The 9,807-nt window shown below is 34.9% G+C and overlaps 1 protein-coding gene across 2 annotated transcripts in view; it reads right to left on the reverse strand.

The window, feature by feature from the left end:
- Positions 1 to 9,807, reverse strand: part of LOC115138729 (alpha-(1,6)-fucosyltransferase-like) — a 177,964-nt gene extending 168,157 nt beyond the window's left edge. For both annotated transcript variants that reach the window (XM_065025806.1, XM_065025805.1), the window contains exon 1: positions 9,639 to 9,807. The gene's annotated coding sequence lies outside the window, so the exon portion shown is untranslated. The remainder of the gene's footprint in view (positions 1 to 9,638) is intronic.

Raw genomic sequence — 9,807 nt, forward strand, 5'->3', positions numbered from 1 at the left:
CACTTTATACAGATTATACACTTTATACAGATTATACACTTTATAAAGATTATACACTTTATACAGATTATACACTTTATACAGATTATACACTTTATACAGATTAAAACACTTTATACAGATTAAAACACTTTATACAGATTATACACTTTATACAGATTATACACTTTATACAGATTATACACTTTATACAGATTAAAACACTTTATACAGATTAAAACACTTTATACAGATTATACACTTTATCTAAATTAAACACTTTATACAGATTATACACTTTATACAAATTAAACACTTTATACAGATTATACACTTTATACAAATTAAACACTTTATAAAGATTAAACACTTTATACAGATTATACACTTTATACAAATTAAACACTTTATACAGATTATACACTATACAGATTATACACTATACAGATTATACACTATATACAGATTATACACTTTATACAGATTATACACTTTATACAGATTATACACTTTATCTAAATTAAACACTTTATACAGATTATACACTTTATACAGATTATACACTTTATACAGATTAAACACTTTATACAGATTATACACTTTATCTAAATTAAACACTTTATACAGATTATACACTTTATACAGATTAAAACACTTTATACAGATTAAAACACTTTATACAGATTATACACTTTATACAGATTATACACTTTATACAGATTATACACTTTATACAGATTAAACACTTTATACAGATTATACACTTTATCTAAATTAAACACTTTATACAGATTATACACTTTATACAAATTAAACACTTTATACAGATTATACACTTTATACAAATTAAACACTTTATAAAGATTAAACACTTTATACAGATTATACACTTTATACAAATTAAACACTTTATACAGATTATACACTATACAGATTATACACTATACAGATTATACACTATACAGATTATACACTTTATACAAATTAAACACTTTATACAGATTATACACTTTATACAAATTAAACACTTTATAAAGATTATACACTTTATACAGATTATACACTTTATACAGATTATACACTATACAGATTATACACTATACAGATTATACACTTTATACAAATTAAACACTTTATACAGATTATACACTTTATACAAATTAAACACTTTATAAAGATTATACACTTTATACAGATTATACACTTTATACAGATTATACACTTTATACAGATTATACACTATACAGATTATACACTTTATACAGATTATACACTTTATACAGATTATACACTATACAGATTATACACTTTATACAGATTATACACTTTATCTAGGTGGGGCACACAGGTGGTCGCATATAAATTATCCCGGAAACCATGGTTTAATCAACCCAAGCCCAGGATGATGCAAACAGACAGAGTTATGATTAAATACTTGGAGATGGCCCATCATCTATTCTATGCTATTATGTCTCTACCTGTTTGTGGCAGATATGAGTCATAGGGTTACAAAAGCTCAAGGAGGTGGTGTGGGGAGTACGGACCATACATTAGCTTTTTTCCATAATCCTCAAACTCTTAAGGGAAAATAACACCTTGACTATATACAGTGCCTTCAAAAAAAATGTCACTGGCCTACACACAATAACATTAAAGTGGAATTATAACATTAAAGTGGAATTATGTTTTTCGAACTATGTACAAATTAATTCAAATTAAAAGCTGAAATGTCTTGAGTACCTTATCTCTGTGCTCCAAACATACACCTATCTGTAATGTCCGCAGGTGAGCAGTGAATTTCAAACACATATTCAACCTCAAAGACCAGGGAGGTTTTCCAATGCCTCGCAAAGAAGGGCATCTATTGGTAGATGGGTATATATATTTTAAAAAAGCAGACATTGAATATTCCTTTGAGCATGGTGAAGTTATTCATTACACTTTGGCTGGTGTATCAACACCCAGTCACTACAAAAATACAGGCATCCTTCCTAACTCAGTTGCTAGAGAGGACGGAAACCACTCAGGGATTTAACAATGAGGCCAGTGGTGACTTTAAAACAGATACAGAGTTAAATGGCTGTGATAGGAGAAAACTGATGATGGATGAACAACATTATAGTTACTCCACAATACCAACCTAATTGACAGAGTGAAAGGAACGAAGCCTGTACAGAATACAAATATTCCAAAACATGCATCTTCTTTGCAGTAAGGCACTAAATTAATACTTCAAAAGAATGAGGCATTGCAAAGTGTTATGTTTCGGGCAAATCCAATACAACACATTACTGAGTACCACTCTCCATATTTTCAAGCATAGTGGTGGCTGCATCATGTTATGGGTATGCTTGTAATTGTTAAGGACTGGGGAGTTTTTCAGGATAAAAATGAATGGAATGGAGCTAAGCATGGGCAAAATCCTAGAGGAAAACCTGGTTTAGTCTGCTTTCCACCAGACACTGCGAAACAAATTCACCTTTCAGCAGGACAATAACCTACAACCAAATCTACACTGGAGTTGCTTACCAAGAATACAGTGAATGTTCCTGAGTAGCCGAGTTACAGTTTTGCCTTAAATCTGCTTGAAAATCTAAGGCAAGACCTGAAAATGACTGTCTAGCAATGACCAACAGTCATTTTGACAGAATTTTGAAAATAATAATGAGCAAATGTTGCACAATCCAGGTGTGGAAAGCTCTTAGAGACTTACCCAGAAAGACTCACAGCTGTAATTGCTGTAAAGGTGCTTCTACAAAATATTGACTCAGTAGTGTGAATACTTAGATATTGTAATTAATTAGATATTAATTAGTAATGTAATTTTGATATTTATGTATTTCATTTTCAATACATTTACAAACACTTCTAAAAACATGTTTTCACTTTGTCATTATCAGAGTATTGTGTGTAGATATATCCATTTTAAATTCAGGCACAACAGGCACAACAAAATGTGGAATAAGTCAAGGGGTATGAATACTTTCTGAAGGCACTGTGTATATCATATTGTCTATAGGTCCATAGGGAGGGAAACTATGTCCTGTAACCAAGCTGCCCAAAGGGAGAGAGACCCTGTTCTGTTATTCATTAGGAGAGGTGGTTGATTGACTGACTAATGACCACACCCGTCATTTACTGACAATGTGTGTAGGTGTTACAGGTTGTTGCCAGGTAGTCCTTCTGACACTCAAGGTATCTGATGCTATTGTGCTGACTGCTGAGAAGGTGTGGAGATCAGGGGTGGACTGGGACGAATAATCGGCCCTGGCATTTCTAGCACACCGGCCATTTTTCCTTGAAACCCTCATTATTCAGAGGGGTTGGGTTAAATGTGGAAGACACATTTCAGTTGAATGCATTCAGTTGTACAACTGAATTCCCTTTCCCTTTCATTATTAGCCAGATAATTATAATTTTGCGCCAAATAAAAACGAGTTAGACAGTCCCACTAGGCTAAAAATGGACCGAAATGCCAGATACCAGTCCGCCCCTGGGTGGAGTGACAGGTAGAACAATATTTCAATGGACCACATCATTAAAGTTATTTATTTGAAATTTTGCCGGATGATATCTCTTGATGCACCGACTCGTTTTCAAGAGAGTCCAAAAGTATTTTTTTATAATAAAACAACAAAAATAATTAGTTACAAGAAAAATATGGCAACTACCGTCTAACAATAATAACAATGAAATAATATATATATATATTACATTATTACATTAACAGCATAAACAAGTTATTGTACAACTACTAATAGGCCTAAAGCTACTGCTACAACTACTAATACAACTAATAAAAACTACTGCTACAACTAATAAAAACTACTGCTACAACTACTGCCACAACTAATAAAACTACTGCTACAACTACTAATACAACTAATAAAACTACTGCTACAACTAACAACTAATAAAACTACTGCTACAACTACTGCCACAACTAATAAAACTACTGCTACAACTACTGCCACAACTAATAAAACTACTGCTACAACTACTAATACAACTAATAAAAACTACTGCTACAACTAATAAAAACTACTGCTACAACTAATAAAACTACTGCTACAACTAATAAAAACTACTGCTACAACTAATAATACAAATAATAAAACTACTGCTACAACTACTAACACAACTAATAAAAACTACTGTTACAACTACTAATACAACTAATAAAAACTACTGCTACAACTACTGCCACAACTAATAAAACTACTGCTACAACTACTAATACAACTAATTAAAACTACTGCTACAACTACTAATACAACTAATAAAAACTACTGCTACATCTACTGCTACAACTAATAAAAACTACTGCTACAACTACTAATACAACTAATAAAAACTACTGCTACAACTACTAATACAACTAATAAAAACTACTGCTACAACTACTAATACAAATAATAAAACTACTGCTACAACTACTAACACAACTAATAAAAACTACTGTTACAACTACTAATACAACTAATAAAAACTACTGCTACAAGTAATAAAAACTACTGCTACAACTACTAATACAAATAATAAAACTACTGCTACAACTACTAATACAACTAATAAAAACTACTGCTACAACTACTAATACAACTAATAAAAACTACTGCTACAACTACTAATACAAATAATAAAACTACTAAAAACTACTAACACAACTAATAAAAACTACTGTTACAACTACTAATACAACTAATAAAAACTACTGCTACAAGTAATAAAAACTACTGCTACAACTACTAATACAAATAATAAAACTACTGCTACAACTACTAACACAACTAATAAAAACTACTGTTACAACTACTAATACAACTAATAAAAACTACTGCTACAACTACTGCTACAAATAATAAAACTACTGCTATAACTACTGCTACAACTAATAAAAACTACTGCTACAACTACTGCTACAACTAATAAAACTACTGCTACAACTACTGCTACAACTAATAAAAACTACTGCTACAACTACTGCTACAACTAATAAAAACTACTGCTACAACTACTGCTACAACTAATAAAAACTACTGCTACAACTACTAATACAAATAATAAAACTACTGCTACAACTAATAAAACTACTGCTACAACTACTAATACAAATAATAAAACTACTGCTACAACTACTGCTACAACTAATAAAACAAAGTACCTATAATATATACAGTACCAGTCAAATGTTTGGACACACCTACACATTCAAGGGGTTTTCGTTATTTTTACTATTTTCTACATTGTAGAATAATAGTGAAGACATCAAAACTATTAAATAACACATGGAATCATGTAGTAAGCAAAAAAGTGCTAAACAAATCTAAATATATTTTATATATTTTTTTCTTCAAAGTAGCCACCCTTTGCCTTGATAACAGCTTTGCACATTCTTGGCATTCTCTCTTGGCCTTCCATTTGCACACTCTTGGCATTCTCTCTCTTGGCATTCTCTCAGCTTCATGAGGAATGCTTTTCCAACAGTTGTGAAGGAGTTCCTACATATGCTGAGCACTTGTTGGCTGCTTTCCTTCATTCTGATGTCCAACTCATCTCAATTGGGTTGAGGTTGGGTGATTGTAGAGGCCAGGTCATCTGATGCAGCACTCTCCTTGGTCAAAGAGCCCTTACACAGCCTGGAGGTGTATTTTGGGTCATTGTCCTGTTGAAAAACAAGTGATATCACTGCAGAATTCTGTGGTTGTTTTGGTGGTTAAGTGTGCCTTGAATTCTAAATAAATCACCTGAAGTATCACCCGCAAAGCACCCCCACACCATCACACCTCCTCCTTCATGCTTCACGGTGGGAACCACACATGTGGAGATAATCTGTTCACCTTTTCTGCGTCTCACAAAGACAGGGCGGTTGGAACCAAAAATCTACCATTTGGACTCATCAGACCAAAGGACAGATTTCCACTGGTTTAATGTCCATTGCTTGTGTTTCTTGGCCCAAGCAAGTCTCTTCTTCATATTGGTGTCCTTTAGTAGAGGTTTCTTTGCAGCAATTCGACCATGAAGGCCTGATTCATGTTGTCTCCTATGAACAGTTCATGTTGAGATGTGTCGGTTACTTGAACTCTCAGAAGCATTTATTCGGGCTGCAATCTGAGGTGCAGTTAACTCTAATGAACTTATCCTCTGCAGCAGAGGTAACTCTAGGTCTTCCTTTCCTGTGGTGGTCCAAATGAGAGCCAGTTTCATCATAGTGCTTGATGGTTTTTGCGACTGCACTTGAAGAAACGTTCAAAGTTCTTGACATGTTATGCATTGACTGACCTTCTTGTCTTAAAGTAATGATGGACTGTAGTTTCTCTTTGCTTATTTGAGCTGTTCATGGCATAATATGGACTTGGTATTTTACCAAATAGGGCTATCTTCTGAATACCACCTCTACTTTGTCACAAGACAACTGATTGGCTCAAACACATTAACAATTCCTCTAGCCTAGTGGTTAGAGCATTGGACTAGTAACCGGAAGGTTGCAAGTTCAAACCCCTAGCTGACAAGGTACAAATCTGTCGTTTTGCACCTGAACAGGCAGTTAACCCACTGTTCCTAGGCCATCATTGAAAATAAGAATTTGTTTTTAACTGACTTGCCTAGTTAAATAAAGGTTAAAAACAACAACAACAAAAAACAAGGCAACCCTGTTAATTGAAATGCATTCCAGGTGACTACCTCATGAAGCTGATTGAGAGAATACCAAGAGTATGCAAAGGTGTCATCAAGGCAAAGGTTGGCTACATTGAAGAATCTCAAATATGTGTTATTTCATAGTTTTGATGTCTTCACTATTATTCTATTATGAGTAGGTGTGTCCAAACCTTTGACTGGTACTGTACATAGAACACATTTACAAATATCTTCACATGGTGATGTTTGTATTAGTTAAAAACACATTTTGAAAAATGACTTTTTAAAATTCACAGTGTACATTCTATCTATCTATCTATCTATCTATCTATCTATCTATCTATCTATCTATCTATCTATCTATCTATCTATCTATCTATCTATCTATCTATCTATCTATCTATCTATCATATAGCCTACCCCTATATACATTTTAGTAATTTGCAGTAACATGCAGTCACTATACAAATGCAGGCAAGTGGAAATGGCTTTTCATTTAGAGGGCATGATCAAGTGTAGAGTTTGAAAGGAAATGATCCCAAATCTCAATAACATAAAAGCTTTTCTAGTATGGTCACAATGGGCAGTTGCTACTTCAACAAAGCACAATATTAACTTCCTGCATGCGTTGGGTAGCAGCAGATCACGTACATCAAGTGTGTTGTTACTGTTAGCCATACTTGACAGCCAGTCCAAGGTCTAAGTTGCTGTTGGTCACTCCCTTCACAATCAAGCATTTTCAACAAGGACAACCTGGGTCAGTTTTGAACCATGTAATACATGTGAAATATGATTTGTATAAAACGAGCATGACAAGCAGGGTCTTATTCAGTCTTCTATTGCCTATGAGACAAATTAAACTGGTCATGTGGTAGGCCAGGTGCTTTCAAGTGTAACCATTACTATAGTGTCCAGGATATCCACTATACATACTGGGAAGAATTCAAATAAGGTAAAATGACCACACTGTTGTCTCTCAACCATTCACACCCTCTCTCTTTCCTGTGACTTGAATCTGTCAGATGATTGAAAAAAACTCAAATGTGAAAAAAATCTGAATCAGAATGGGGTGTAGCCTCTGTCATCATTGTGGTTCACTTAATTAATATAGTCTGTAACGGGGTAGAGTGAATAGTTACAGGAAATTAAAGATTTATGAATTGGCAATTGTGCATACAAAGGCCTTGTTAATATAATGAAACGTTGTGCAATCACCCCAAACAGAGGACAGAACGAGACATTCACATTACATAGATCATTATTGTGGTACGCTTGGCAAAGCGGGACATTTGATTTAGCAGAATATCACCTCAATTCTCTGAGACAAATTAAGCTGTGAAATGCTATCATTTCTCAATTCTGAAGCACATCAAAGATATGAAATGGTCAGAATTCTAGCATTAAATGCATTACACTAGCCTATAATAAAGGCCTAATACTAGCCTATAATAAAGGCCTAGTACTAGCCTATAATAAAGGCCTAATACTAGGCTACATTAAAGGCCTAATACTAGCCTATATTAAAGGCCTAATACTAGCCTATATTAAAGGCCTAATACAAGGCTACATTAAATGCCTGGTACTATCCTATATTAAATGCCTAGTACTAGCCTACAATAAAGGCCTAATACCAGCCTATATTAAAGGCCTAGTACTATCTAGTACTATCTAGTACTATTAAAGGCCTAGTACTAGCCTACAATAAAGGCCTAATACTAGCCTACAATAAAGGCCTAATACTAGCCTACGTTAAAGGCCTAATACTACTTTATTATGGGCATACCACTCACACAGTAATGTGTCCGGATTGAGAAGTCATTCGATGGCTACTATCCCACAGATGGACCAGGCAAGTTGGCCGGGCTCCAGTCCCTAATTGCATGTTTACATCTCAAGATATCCTATTTCAGATCCACCAGCTGTGAGCCAGTTGATCATAACTGACCACAGGGGTTTCATTGAGTTCAAAGGTTAAGTCTGTTAGATGTGCACATGCAAATAGACCTATAGGCGTATCTATCTATTTTACTACAAGTCCGTCCTACTGTGGTATGTGGTAATAACACAGCGGTCAGGGAATGAAACCATGTGAAATGAAATAATCATGTAGTAGAGCATAGCATGATTACCGAGTTTGGTCCAAAACAAACTGTAAACAATGAACACAGTATGGGAGAAAGATTCTCAGCCACCAGCTATGACAACAAAAACACTAAGAACAGAATGTGTTTGTGTGTGTGTTTGTGTGCGTGCGTGTACGTGCGAGCATGTGTGTGTTTGTGTATCAGTTAACGTTCTGATTTATGACCTACTAATAACAAATAGCAACATCAACATTATATGCGTTTTACTCAACTCTAGTCTATGGTGGGTCAACAGCACAAACACAACTGAATGCGTTTCCCCAAAAGAAGTAGGTTAGGCTACTTTTCATCGGTTTCAAACAATGTCTAAAAAATAGCGGGGTTGCTCACGATCTGCTTTGATTCGACCCAGCAAGACGGACAAGGAGGCAGCGGCCGATGCAGGCTGACTTCACAAAATAACGGTCCAATATAGCCACACAAAACATAAGCATTTCGTTTGTTTATAAGAAAGCGTCACAATACACTTGTCATTCTTGGTCAATGTGAGCGTCTTATGTCAATACAGCATTATTCATTTAAAGACGTAAGATGGAGAAACGTCGCAGTTCATTGTCCCTGGATGGTGATTGAATTGTATTTCTCATACCTAATCAAATGTTAATGAACATAACCATTATATGCACAATGTAGCAAAACTGAACGAATTCCTCTCCGAAAACTTCCTGTGCATGAATGACTTTCATAAGGAAGATGCGAATTCTATCCGAACCTTGTCCGACAACTCGTTAGTGTAAATCCGTGTCCGCTATTTTGTTACCTCTCGGCTGCGGTCGAAGCACGCAAATAGCAACAGGCCAGGATGGAGGGAGAAGGGAGACGGCGCAGACACCAATTCCTATTGTCTGCAACACAATGTATAAGAAATTGGCTTACCTGGATTTATCTCATTGAGCTTGCATTTCTTCAAGGTCTATATTCTGCCTGAACATGATGCTTTGAGTTGTAAACTGTCTGAAGACAGAAGGCGGAAACAGGAACTGGGTAGGAGCAGGACTGCTGCGCGCCTGACGAGTAGTCACTCCGCTATGCTTGGCTTCTAATG

This window comes from Oncorhynchus nerka, linkage group LG12 (assembly GCF_034236695.1).
Source record: "Oncorhynchus nerka isolate Pitt River linkage group LG12, Oner_Uvic_2.0, whole genome shotgun sequence".
NCBI classification, from domain to species: Eukaryota; Metazoa; Chordata; class Actinopteri; order Salmoniformes; family Salmonidae; genus Oncorhynchus; species Oncorhynchus nerka.